Below are 13589 nucleotides of genomic sequence, written 5' to 3' on the forward strand. Positions count from 1 at the left end.
GTACGGATGCATGTCATGTTCCTCAGTTGATAGAATATTAATTTATAACCCTAATGTGATTACAATCAAAACTTCAATAGAAATGTAGGGCACATGAAAGAGTGATGCTAAAGCATTAAAGCAAGGGAAAAACTCCAAGGGAAAAGGTTGCCAGATAGCATTACATTAAATTTAGGAATTTTCTAAAATGCAGTATATAAAATTAAAAGGAAGTTTATAATTCTTAGAAAATATTTGAGACACACATAATATCCATATTAACTTTTATGAAAAATGAATCAATAGTAAATAAACCTCAGAAGCAGAATGTCTAAGAATGTCTAAGAATGTCTTAATGAACCAATCGTTAAGGAAAGAATATTCAAAAAACTAACACACATATGAAGTTATGTTTAAATTAAGCTGTCACCAAGGAAATGCAAATTAAAATAATGATATTTTGTCTTACCTATGAAATTGGCAAAAGAAAAAAATACTTAACATGCAAAAGTTTTATATATATTATTTAGTGGAGAATAGTAGTATCAAAATTTGTGTAATATAGGAACTCAATTTTATTTTAAAGTGTGCAACACACACATGCATATATGTATAGACACATGCACATGTGTTGTGAAATATTAACAGTGATTGCCTCTAGAAAGCCGAATTATGGGCCATTTTAGTATTTACCTCAGTGTCTTTCTGTGGTTTTAACACTTCTGCAATAGATATGTGTGACTATAATCAGAAAAAAAAATATTTAAAAAATCAACATGGGCATATGTAGAGAATGAATTTTAAAACATTTTTTTAAACGTTTATTTTATTTTTGAGAGACAGAGAGAGATAGAGCATGAGCAGGGGAGGGACAGAGAGAGAGGAGGACACAGAATCTGAGGTAGGCTCCAGGCTCTGAGCTGTCAGCACAGAGCCCGATGCGGGGCTCGAACCCATGAACTGCAAGATGATGACCTGAGCCAAAGTTGGACGCTTAACCGACTGAGCCATCCAGGCGCCCCAAGAATGAATTTTAAAAGTATAAGCCAGAAGTGTCTGCCTGGCTTAGTCAGTAGAGCATGTGACTCTTGACCTCAGCGTCATGAGTTTGAGCCCCACATTGGGCGTGGAGCCCACTTAATAAATAAATAAATAAAAGTATAAACCAAAAGCCAAAAGTGGACAAAGGCTGTTGCAGTCATAAAGACCGGAGAGGTGAGACAGAGGCAAAAGCAGTGGAGATTGAAAGGAACTCATTTATTTCAGAAATACTAAAGTCACCAATGGTGGGTGGCAGGCGGAGGGGAGGAAAGGGAAAATAAGGAGCCAAGAAGGGGTTCCCAGCTCAGTTTGGGCCACTGGGTAGAACGGTGGTGTTGCTCACTGAGGCAGAATCAGAAGGACCAGGCTTGGGTTGTTGGTGGAAGGAAGATGTTGATATGTTGAGTTTGAAGTACCTATTGGCCCTCTACCTGGAAAGAGGTTGCAATTTGGAAGATCCGAAGAAGAGCTCTTTCTCTTTCATCTGTCTCTCAATCTCTCTCTGTCACTCTCTCTCTTCCCCCCCCCCCCCCCCCCCCCCCCCGCCTTCTCTCTCTCTCTCTCTCTGGAAGACATCAATGTATAATGACTACTGGAGCCAGGATGGGGTCACCCAGGGAGATTTCACAGAGAAGAAGGCTGATCCCAGAGCTTGGAGGAACATTTATATTTAAGGGATGCCGAAGGCAGGCTGAGGAAGAGGAGACTATGAACAAGGCTGAGAGGTCGGAAGAAAATCGAGAGAGTGCAGTCATGGAATCCAGGGGAGGAGAAACATTTAGGGGGTAAGAGCAGTGAACTCTGAAAGATTCTACCGTTGGCCTCTGAGGAAAGGAGGCCAGGTTGGGGGTGTGCGTGTCAGGCAAGAGGGCAGGGTTGATCATGCCAAATGCTGCCAAGAAGACAGGAAGGTGAAGGTCGTCAGGGTTTGGGCAGGAGCTGGTTAGATGGAGGGGGAGGGGAAGCCTGACCGGGGTAGATGGAGGAGTGAGACAGAGGTGAGGGAGCATAGACAACCAGTGAGATACCTCTTTGGAGAATCCTGGCTGTGAATAGGGCGTGGGCAGAGAGTGGGGAAGCTATGGGGCCCGAGGAGCTATTTTTTACGTCTATGCTGCATCCAGCTTGACCTTGCTTAATGCTGATGAGAGAAAAGGCCTGTGGGGAGAGGTGTTGGGGGTGACAGTGGGGAGCCCAGAGGTGAACTTCCTCAGGGAAAGAGCAGAAGTGAGGAGATTCTATGCCCGGGTGGGATATGCTTTATGTCAGATGTGATGGAGGGAAGCTGTGTGTGTGTGTGTGTGTGTGTGTGTGTGTGTGTGTGTTGGGGGTGGGGGTGGCTGAGCAGTGGTCTTATCTGGGGAAGGGGGACAGAGCAGTTGCTCCTACAGCACAGTCTCCATATGTGGTTGCTGCCTTTTAAAAGATAAAGTGTTTTTCAAAGACGTGTCATGAAAGCCAGGGTCAACCATTGGTAAGGCTACCAGACCAAGAGATTCTTAAAGACAAAGGGTGGCAGCACTTGGTGTGCCCACCCTCCTGCCCCCCAGCGGTGCCCATCCTGAGCAGGGACCACAACCTTGCTGTCCCTCTTCCACACCCAACTGTGGCACCCTTTAAGGTTTTCCCTCTCCTACTGTATGTTGTATCATGACTATATTGACTTCTAATTTCATTGTGAAGTAGGAGCTAAAGTAGTTTACTGAGACAGAAGATGGGGTGTGCTGTGGAATTTGAGAAGATTTCAAATACTAAACACAAGGGCGTCTGAGTGGCTCAGTCGGTTGAGAGTCCGACTTCGGCTCAGGTCATGATCTCGCAGTCCGTGAGTTCGAACCCCGCGTTGGGCTCTGTGCTGACAGCTAAGCCTGGAGCCTGTTTCAGATTTTGTGTCTCCCTTTGTCTCTGCCCCTCCCCCACTCATGCTCTGTCTCTCTCTGTCTCTCTCTCTCTCTCAAATAAATAAACATTAAAACAAAATTTTAAATACTAAACACCGATTTTACTATCTGGGTGAAGTGATTGAGTGGCAAGGGCTCTGAGAGAGGGATTCGCTGGCTTGTAGGAAGAGTGGCAAGGAGGTCAGGGTGGCCACAGGGTGGTAAGAGGGGCGTAAAGTGGGGTGACAGATCCCATGAGGTCGGATCCTATGGAAGGGGGTGACAAAGGTCCAGGGAAGGCATGTCTAGGGCAGTAAAGGGCGGCGGTAAGTCAGATGCATTGTACAAGATGGACCCATGTGAGGTCTCAGATGAGACCAGGACAGTGCAGAAGATTCCAGAATGAGTATGTAATTGGATGGGCGGGGGGCATTACCGAGACAGGAAAAGGTTAATAAGGTAGATGAATCTCTAGCCAGACTGGTCAAGAAACATAGAGAAGATGTGAACACACACAATACAAAGTTAAGTGAGAGATACAAGCAAAACAGGTTTTTTAAGTGTTAGAAGAAAAATTTAAGCAACTATAAGTTAATATATTAGTAAAGTAAGGTAAAATGAAAAATGTTTCGAAAAGAATGTGAAATTGGTAAAATGTAAATTAAAATGAGACAAAAAAAGTAGTAACTACTTTAAAAATTGAAATAATGTCCATCATTTCCTCACATATATATGTATGTTTATACATACATGTAAATGTATACATAATGGATACGCAATTAAATCTATTTCTAGACCTGGATTCTTTTCTTTATGAATTTTACTCCTTTCAAAAGACAAATGATTTTACCCAGTTTTTCAAAAAATGGAGAATGAAAGAAAACCGCCCAATTTATTTGTAAGGGTGGAGGGAGGGTGGCTTAATACTTGCTTCTCTCTTCACTGTCTTAAACATCAAATCTTTTTTTTTTTTTACCCGTACAACTCCTTCATGCCTCTGCACAGGCCAGCAATGTCTACGCTTGGGTTAAAGGTTTTGGGGATGATCCTGACTTCCTTCAGTGATGACCCGGGTTTTGCAACACTTCCAGAAGGAAGGCAGGCCGGGCAGGGACTCAGGGCACATCGTGGGAGGGATGTGCAAAAAGGGTGATGTGAGCACATCCATAAGCTGGGTCCTTCTTGTTGGAGACTCCTGATGCAAAGGGTTATTCCAGTTTTTACTTCTCTCACATTTTTCCCTTTTCTTTGGTCGGAAGTCTTGTTCCTGTTTTTGCAAGCACATGGCCTAGAGTCTGTCCTCCCGGAGGGTGGCCGCAGGGCCTTCTCTAGTCTCTCTGTCTGGATTAATTGTGTCCCCTACAGCCACCCCCATGACTATAGCTGAGTACCTTTCGCTTGGGGCCCTCTGTCACCTCTCGGCTCAATCCCGGAGACCCAAGCTCTTCTCATGCCGAGAAGAGGGTGGACATCGGCACAGGACTCCTTCCTACCATCTGGATTTATAAAATAAAGCTGAGTGGCAAATGAGGTCTTTGTGAGGTCTGGGGAGTGACCTGAGTGGCAGAGGAAAACCTCTCTGCACTTTTAAAAGGTGGATGGCCATCTGGCCTGGCAAAGACACTCCTTTTACATTTCTACCGGTACATGACTGAAATAATTTACCATTAAGTTCTCTTTGAATAAAATGGTAGTAGACATTTAGGTAATATTACAGGGCAATAAATGTTTAAGAGCCTTTGGGGTGCGAGCTTTCTCCAAAGGTAGTTCAGACCCAGATGCCAGAAAGACTTTATATGTAGTATATCTACATCTACATCTATGCACACACATACACACACACACACACACATACACTCATATGTAGCCTTTTTTGGACTTTTGGCTTTTGCTCACATAATGGAGGAATTTTCTCCTCTTTGCCTTTTCTTTCACATTTTGAATTGTTTAAGAGTTTCCTGGCTACAGTTGGCTCCCCTCTTCTCCCCCCCCCTTTTTTAACTACACTGGGTAGAAGAAGCATGAGGGAAATGTAGTTAAAATTCAAAATGCTTCCCCTTTATCATTACCATGAATCAACACAATAAATGAGCCCCTTCAGAGCACGGTAATAAGAATTTGATAAATCATCAGCCAAAAATTAACTAGATGTCAAAACAATCTTTGGGAAGTGTGATGGATTAGGGGTGATAGCGGCAATTAATCTCCCAGCCTGAGTTCACCGGAGAGACACAATGTAGGGAGATGGATGGGTGGGGGGGGGGCGGGATTCGGGCCGCGCAAGGTCAGGACTCCACTGAAAAGAGTGGGTGGAGGCTGGAGGGAGGGAAGAAGGGAGAGAGGGAGAGAGAGAGAGAGAGGGAGGTGAAGAGAGGGAGAGAATCATCTGAGTCTGCAATACCCAGGCATCCAGCAGCTGAGCTAGAGGTCAGTTACATGCCTTTGAAAAGTGCTCGTCTCCAGCTGCTCTCTCTGATGAGGCAAGCACTTTCCTTCTTGCGCTAATAAATGCCACAAGTCGGCTCATGGGGCTCAACACATGGCCTCTAAGTGTGGGAGACTGCTGAGGGCTTAATTTACAGAGAGGGGTAGCTCCTTGTAAACAACAGCTAGGAGAGGAGGGGTCTGGGAAGACAGGCTGGGGAGGGAGTCTGGGAAAAGGCAGAGCAGTGACAGGAGCTCCTCAGAACACAGAGTTCAGCTCTGGATGTTCCAGGGCACAGCCCAGGGAATATTGATGGTTCCACAGAAAGAGGAGGGAGAGCCTCTGCAGGCGCCAGTCTCATAAATCTCCCTCTTTTTGATGAGGCTGCCTCTTTTATTTGCTGCGGCTTCTTTTTCTTTTTTTCCGGTAGTGTTCACAAGATCTGAGGGAATGGCAGTTTGGGAAAAAGACGCAGAAGAGCCCCTGTTTACGCCTTCCTGTCGAGGCTGGAATCCTCACGTGGCCTCACGTCTGTCTGTTTCTGTACTCTGAGATCATAGGCTCAGGAGCCTAAACAGGAAACTGTAGGCTGAACCCAAGTGGCCTGGGGGGAAAGGAGTGGTCCTGAGATCAGCAGGAAGGAGAAAGGGAGGGACACGCAGCCCCCTTTAGCCACTGGCAGGGCCTATGGATCCTTTCTTAATGGCCGCAACATGGGCATGTGCTGAGGCCATGGGAGTTAGCATTGCTGGCTTGTTCCTTCACTCCCCCAGGGAAATAGAATTCTTTATTACCAAAGATTGCGGTAAGATTTACCCAAGCAGGGCTTTGATGCTGCTTCTGTTAAATTTGTAAGTGCTTCCTGGCTATGGTTTATAAGTACCATAAAATTATCATAATGCCTGACAACTGTTGACTGCTTTTTGTTTACAAAGCACTGTGAGAATCCTGGGTCCTCACCCCTTGATATTTTTTTTAATGACATATCTTCTTAAAATACGACAATAGAATCCGAGAGGGTAGTCAGAATGCAGTCTATCCCAAACTCCTCAGTGTTCCCATAAGGAAAGTTGGGCCAGGAGGGTTAAATGATTGGTGGGATATCACTAAACTGATGGTAAACTGATGGCCTACCTGTCGAATTCCTGAGAACCGGCTGCTAATCTTCTCAGCTCTGCCTCAGAGGACGTACCTCGTCTCTAAGCTCTCCAGCTCTGATATTAGGGTGTGCTTGGGTTGGGTAACTTTGGGTTGTTTCCAACCCAACCTAACCCAGATACACAGCAACTATCTAGAGCTGAACATTTTTTATTAAAAAATTTTTTTTAATTTTGTTTATTTATTTTTGAGAGAGACAGAGACAACATGAGCAGAGGAGGGGTAGAGAGACAGGGAGAGAGAGAGAGAGAGAGAGAGAGAGAGAATCCCAAGCAGGATCTGAGCCCGAGACAGGGCTCAAATTCACAAATCTCGAGATCGTGACCTGAGCCCAAACCAAGAGTCGGACGCTTAACCAACTGAGCCACCCAGTTGCCCCTAGAGCCGAACATTTTTTAAAGCAAAGACTTAACGCTCTCTAGCTGCCAGGAATGAAGAATGGTAACCTGGTCTAGTATTCAAGCTAATGAAGAGAACTTACAATAAAGCCAACCTCTGGAGGATGGAAATGGTTAATGGTTTCTTTGTGATTGATTAGCTGTTGACCTTGAGCTAGTTACTTAATCTTTCTCAATGTTGGTTTCTTCATCTGTAAAGGGGAATACCAACCACTTGACCTCATAAATTGTCATGCAGATCATATGAGTTTTGTGAACTATGCCTACTACATAGTTCACTGTAAGTGTCAGTTAATGTTCTTGTGGGGTTGACTTTCCATCACGCCCATAAACTCCTCGTTGGCTCCACAGATCTTAGAGGGCGCTCTGGCTCTTCCAGTTACAACTTAAAGTTGGTAGGAGGAACTCTCCATGATACCAAACACGAGGCTAATGGTGCTGGCACAGGCCACCCAGGCCACCTGGCCTCCTGCACTCTGGTCGGTGCTATGATGAAAAGAATATCATTCTTCTTCCCACATCAATCTTGGAGCACTGCCCTGTATTCTTCCCTTACTAAGCTACCTCCCTGAGGATTTGGTGTCCAACATTCAAAAATATCCCCCTTTTATATAGTACTTTTCCCTTTCTCAAATACCTTCTCATAAATTATCATTTTGTTTCACGAGAGCTTCGATTAACCCAGGCCAGTCATCCTTCTCTTTCCTTTTCCTATTAGCTAGCCTTGATGGGGAAGTTTCTGGGTTCTTCTGGGAAGCTGGAAACATCTGCCCAAGCCATTTATTTTTCCTGCTACCATATTGTTTCAAATGATCACTGGGGCTGTGAGTTTAGAAGGACTGACTTTTTAGAGAGGTCCTGCTGTTCTCCCTCCAGATTCAAGAGAGGGGGCAAAGTAAGCGGGTTGCTCTCTTCTCCGTGACAAGTGAATGTAACTACCCCTGGGTTCTGGAAAGTTGAAGCAGCTCTTTGGAGTTGATGGGCCCAGATAATCCATAACTGTTTGTATTTCAGTTTGCTTAATTCAGCATCTAAGATTTCAACGGGGACCTTGTGCCTTTACTGTAAACACGTTCATATAAACTGACAGACACAGACACACATATACAAACCTATACCCATGGGGATGCATTCAATCACATGTACTTGGTCACATATACTGACACCCAGACTTATCACAGATGCACATGGTTATGCCCATTGAGTCACATGCAGACATACATATACATCCCCTCACAGTCACATATACAAACATAAATGCACACACACACACACACACACACACACACACAGAGCAAGGTACCAACCTGGAAGAGAAACACAACTGGACTTCCTCAGCAGTCCACCCTGGAAGGGTAAGCTTCTTGCGATCAGGTGCTTGGTACAATCCCTAATCCTTTGCTGCGATTCTCAGCACTAGTTTTCCACTGTGGACGCTCACTAACTATGTTTTCATTCACTGGATCAGGACCTGATCCTCAGTAGGCAGGTGGGCAACCCACGGGTCAGACTCCGAATTGTTAGGGAGAGAGGGTAGTCCTCTCATTTAGAGAGTGTCCCCTTCTAAATGTTGAAGTCCTAAGCTCCAGTGCCTCAAAACGTGATCTTAACTGAGAAATCGGGTCATTGCAAATATAGTTATGCTAAGATGGGGTCACACTTAAGTCAGGTGGGGCCCTAACACAGTTATGACCAGTGTCCTTACAAGAAGAAGAGAGAGTAACACAGGGACAGTGCCATGTGATGACAGAGGCACTGACTGGTGGCTGCATCTCCAGGCTGAGGAACCTCGGGGGGTACCAGCAGACCCCCAGAAACTAGGGAGAGCCAAGGAAGGACACCCCTATGTGGTTTAGAACCATCGAGGCCCTGCTGACACCTTGATTTGGGGCTTTGAGCCTCAAGAATTGTGAGACAACAAATTCCTATTGTAGAAAAAGTTCTATTGTTTTAAGCAAACCAGTCTGTGGTACTTGGTGCAGCCCTGGGAAACTGGTTCAGAGACATAATCTGAAAAAAAAAAAAAAGATGTATTCGGTATTTTACTATAGTTTTATATTTTGAAAATCAAAACAAAACTGTCTTGTTTTGCAAAGGACAAGCACCAAAAGTAAAGCACCACACATTCTTCTAGGTGGTATGCCCAAAGCCTCCCATGTTTCTTCATTTCCCTGGCCTGGAAGCTGAAGTCCTCCTGTGGCCTCTGAGACCTGCCTGCCCTTCCCCTTGTGCCTCTCTTTTATGTATTTATTTATTTACTTTTTGAGAGAGACAGTGGGAGAGGGGCAAAGAGAGAGGGGGACAGAGAATCTGAAGCAGGCTCTGCGCTGACAGCAGAGAGCCCGCATGAGGCTTGAACTCACGATCTGTGAGCTCATGACCTGAGCCGAAGACGGGCTCAACTAACCAAGCCACCCAGGCGCCCAGGCATTTCAAATGATCACTGGGGCTGTGAGTTTAGAAGGACTGACTTTTTAAAAAAAATTTTTTAACGTTTATTCACTTTTGAGAGACAGAGAGAGACAGAGCACAAGCGAGGGAGGGGCAGAGAGAGAGGGACACACAGAATCCAAAGCAGGCTCCAAGCTCTGAGCTGTCAGCACAGAGCCCAATGCGGGGCTCGAACTCGCGAACTGCGAGATCATGACCTGAGCCAAAGTTGGATGCCCAACCGACTGAGCCACCCAGCTGCCCCTAGAAGGGCTGACTTTTTAGAGAGATTCTGCTGTTCTCCCTCCAGATTCAGGGCAGGGGGCAAAGTATGTTAAGAGGCACCCCTGGTGCCTCTCTGACCTCATGCCTACTTCTCTCTCCTTTGCTTGTTCCCCGCCAGCCACACCACCCCCCACCCCTTTCTCCTCAGACATGCCAGGCAGAGTCTCATCCCACTGCTCTTCCAAGAGTATTCTTCCTGCCTGGCACGTTCTGCCCCACATCGCCTCCTAGCTCACTGCTTTACGTCTCTGCTCAGATGTCAACTTCTTGGGGAAGCCAGAGATGACTCCTCCCCCTCCAAATCACCTTCCTCTCCATTTTCCCTACTTTGTTCTATTTCCTTCCATAGCAATTATCACCTTCTGGCCTACCATGTAATTACCTTACTTTCTATGCATATTGTCTGTCTCTCCAGGAGAATGTTCGCTCCAAAAGAGCAGGGATTTTTTGTTTGTTTCCCTTTTGTCCCTGCCCAATGCCTAAAACTGGGCACACACTGGGTGCTGGATATATCTTCCTGAATGAGTGGAAACTTATTCTCCTTTGTATCTGGTTTTCGTGGATGTTCCTGTCTGGGAAGCGTGGGGATCCCTGGGGATTTAATACCTTTCGGTTTATCTGGGGGAAAACGTAGGTTTAAAAATGCAGAAGCGTGGGGCTGATCTAGGCTCATCTCGGAAAGAGACATGAGCCCACCTGCAGCTGCCCGCCCACTTCATGGAAAATATTGGAAGGACGGAGATGATGCATTTAAAAGCGCTCTGAGGTCTTTAAACAAAAGGCACGCTGTGGAAATGGAGTGTTATTACATAAACTAAACCCAGAAGCGTATCAGGAAATAGCTGAACTGAATCACAGCCAGTCTCCGAGAAATTTTTTTTTTCCCCTGGAGAAATTTAATAGAACAGCTTACAAAACTATGATGTAATTTTCTTTCACATTTTCTTTCTTATCAAGTGTTCCTACCTTCCAAATTTCAACACAGGTGCTACCTTGCTTCTTTTTTCCTTCGTGGTAAACAGCTCCACGATAGAATTTCTGGATTGGACTGAAGGTGGGGGGCTGTGTAAATCACCGAGCCATGAAAATGCCTTTAGTATTTCTCTTCTTTTACAGCGGCTCTTACTACAGGGAATAAAATGTATTACTCAGAACAAATGGCTGCATATTTAATTATGTCAAACCCTAAAGCATTTTTGGTCTCATATTTCAAGTGTTCTTTGTTGTGTAGGGGATGTTGAGAATTAAACTATGATATTACTTCTTTTTCAGGGCAGTAAATGTAACTTGAACAGCAGTTGCTAACATCAGAACTACCGAGTACAGACCCTAAATACTATTTCCTTCTTCCTTTGGCTAATCTTCATGCCATTTAGTGCCCTCTGCTGTTTGGAGGCAGTGTGGACAAGTTTTGGGTTCACTGCCTAGCCTAGTGATACATCACACAAAGACAGTCTCGTTTTGTTTTGGTCTTCAGCAGATTTTAGTGCAAATATTCACGGGCACCCATTACAATTTTGAATCCTATTACGTCGCTGTTTGAATCCTGTTAAGTTGCTCCTTTTGGCCACCGCAGTTGTTTAGAAAAAGCTGTTAATAAGCGAAGGGCAACTTGCAAAAGTTGGTCCTCTGTCCTCTTTCCTGCATTCAGTGTCTGCCCTTGGTGCACCCGGCCCAGGGGTGGAAGATCAGGAAAAATCAGGGCGGAGTGTCGTCACTATTTAGAAAGAAGTAACTCAAAATACGTCAGTATTTCAGTGTAGAGCAAGGGTAGCTCTGGAAATTTCTCCATTCAGTCTTGGTTGAGTCCCATAGAAAAATCCCCAATCTTATGTGTTCATATTTTAGGGTTTTTCTCCAAATAAAGCAAATTTATCAAAACATAATTATTCTTGATGAGTACCATTTAAAAATTACTTTTATTTTTGGAGGTAGCATGGTGTATGGGAACATTTTAAATATATATTTTTTTATGCTTTTATTTTTATTTCTGAGAGAGAGACAGAGCACAAATGGAGGAGGGGCAGAGAGAGAGGGAGACCCAGAATCTGAATCAGGCTCCAGACTCTGAGCTGTCAGCACAGAGCCTGATGCAGGGCTTGAACCCACAGAAGGTGAGGTCATGACTTGAGCCGAAGTCAGATGCTCAACCGACTGAGCCACCCAGACACCCCTGGGAACATTTTCAACTTCAGAAATCAAAGCTGGGTTAAAGTCTGTTTTCTTCTTGATTAGACTTTGTTCCCATATCTGTAAACACGGAGGGTAACGCCTATCCTGTAGGGTTATTTTGGAGATTAAATGAGAAAATGTAAACAAAATTCTTTTTGAGAGACCTGCCATATTATTTGCACCAAATACTTTTTTTTTATCTCTCCTTTATGTTTGATTGTAATTCCAAGCTCAAATCATATCTTTATTTCTAGGTTCAAAGAAAGGATTTCTTAGACAACTTCGTCTTTTTTCTTTAATGTGTTATCTCCTGGCTTGTCAGTGGGGCAGGGAGGGAAGGGGAGTAGAAAGGGACATGGTCAAGGCTATAGAGATACTTGCAATGCTGATTATTTTTGTTGTTGCTGTGGTTAAAATGTGAAATAGGAGAACATTTAGCTGGTCGCTCACTCCAAAATGTATTTTCCTTCTTTAAGAAAGATATAAGCCGGGCCTAGGTGAGACACATCTACCTACAAGCAGGTAAGAAAAAAAAAATCATTCATTGGAATGGGAAGTATTATGGGATCTAAGGTTTTTCAATAATTATGAAACTGTTCTTGACTAACGTTTAAGTACAGACATGAATAACATCTCCTTAATTCCGTGGATGGGTCAAAGCATCCAGTATTTGTGCTTTTATGTCCTATTACCCTGAAGATTCAGAGGATAGTGCCGAGGCAACCAGCCTAGATTAGGAAACAACGTTTTTTCCTCCTCTAGCCTGGAAGTCAATCGACAGGCAAGCAGAAGATGGTGGGTGTCAAGCAGGAAAAGAGGTTTATGCCACCTATTACTGCCTCCTAAAGATGCCTTCTGATTTCGTTGGTCTTTCAACACTTAGTACCAGTGACGGAAATAAACCGGGGAACGCGGGGGGTGTGGAAGAAACCTTAGGATCCTTAGCCTCTGCGTCCTTATTCACACTTACCTCAGCAAGTCCCAACCCTCATAAACCCACTGGCAAGAAGAAAGCAGTTGGCCTTGAAAGGGAATTTGGTACCGTGTACAGGGGGAAATAGGTTTAAAAAACTGTGTCTATTGAAAGAACTTGTCACTTGTGAGATGAAGCCATAGAAAATGTCAATAAAATTGCTAATGGTAGAAACTCCTGAGCCTCCCACTATTATGTGTATAAAATTTCCACTGAGGTCGGTCTGCTGGCGCATATTGTATCTCCATTTTTGTCTGGTGATACATTTTGTAATAAAAAAAATCATAGGTTTGGAATTATTTGGGTTCGAGGGGTTGGTTCGCAACTTACAGAGCGACTGTGCACATCATTTGTTCCTCAGATACTTAGTAGGTACATGCCATGTGCTGTGTCCTGTGGGGTGTGTGTGTGTGTGTGTGCACGCGCAGTGGTAGAGAAATAAGTACAATGTGAGCTAGCCATGTGTTCTGATAAGAGCAAACAGAACAAGCAGAAATATGTACCAGAAGCTGCAGGTGTTAAAGACCGTGAAGCCTGGATTGGAGTGGAGGCTGGTCAGGGAAGTTTCCCCGGAAGGTGGCATTTGAACGTCGTCTTCGAAGGCCCAGCAGACCTTAGCGAGGTGGTGTGGGGAGCAGGGAGGCAGGAATCAAACAGGCTGAAGATCACACGAACGGTCAAGGAGACCAGGAAGGCCTGATGTGGTCACGAACCTGCAGGCAGGTTCATGGGAACATTGGTGGAGGGAGCATTTGTGGAGGGACTGGTGACGAGACAGGGCTGGGGAGGTGAACAAGGGCTAGATGGTGAAGGATTGAACAACACTTCGAGGATTTTGAATTCTCTTC

The sequence above is a fragment of the Felis catus genome, chromosome B1 (genome assembly GCF_018350175.1).
Source record: "Felis catus isolate Fca126 chromosome B1, F.catus_Fca126_mat1.0, whole genome shotgun sequence".
Taxonomy (NCBI): Eukaryota; Metazoa; Chordata; class Mammalia; order Carnivora; family Felidae; genus Felis; species Felis catus.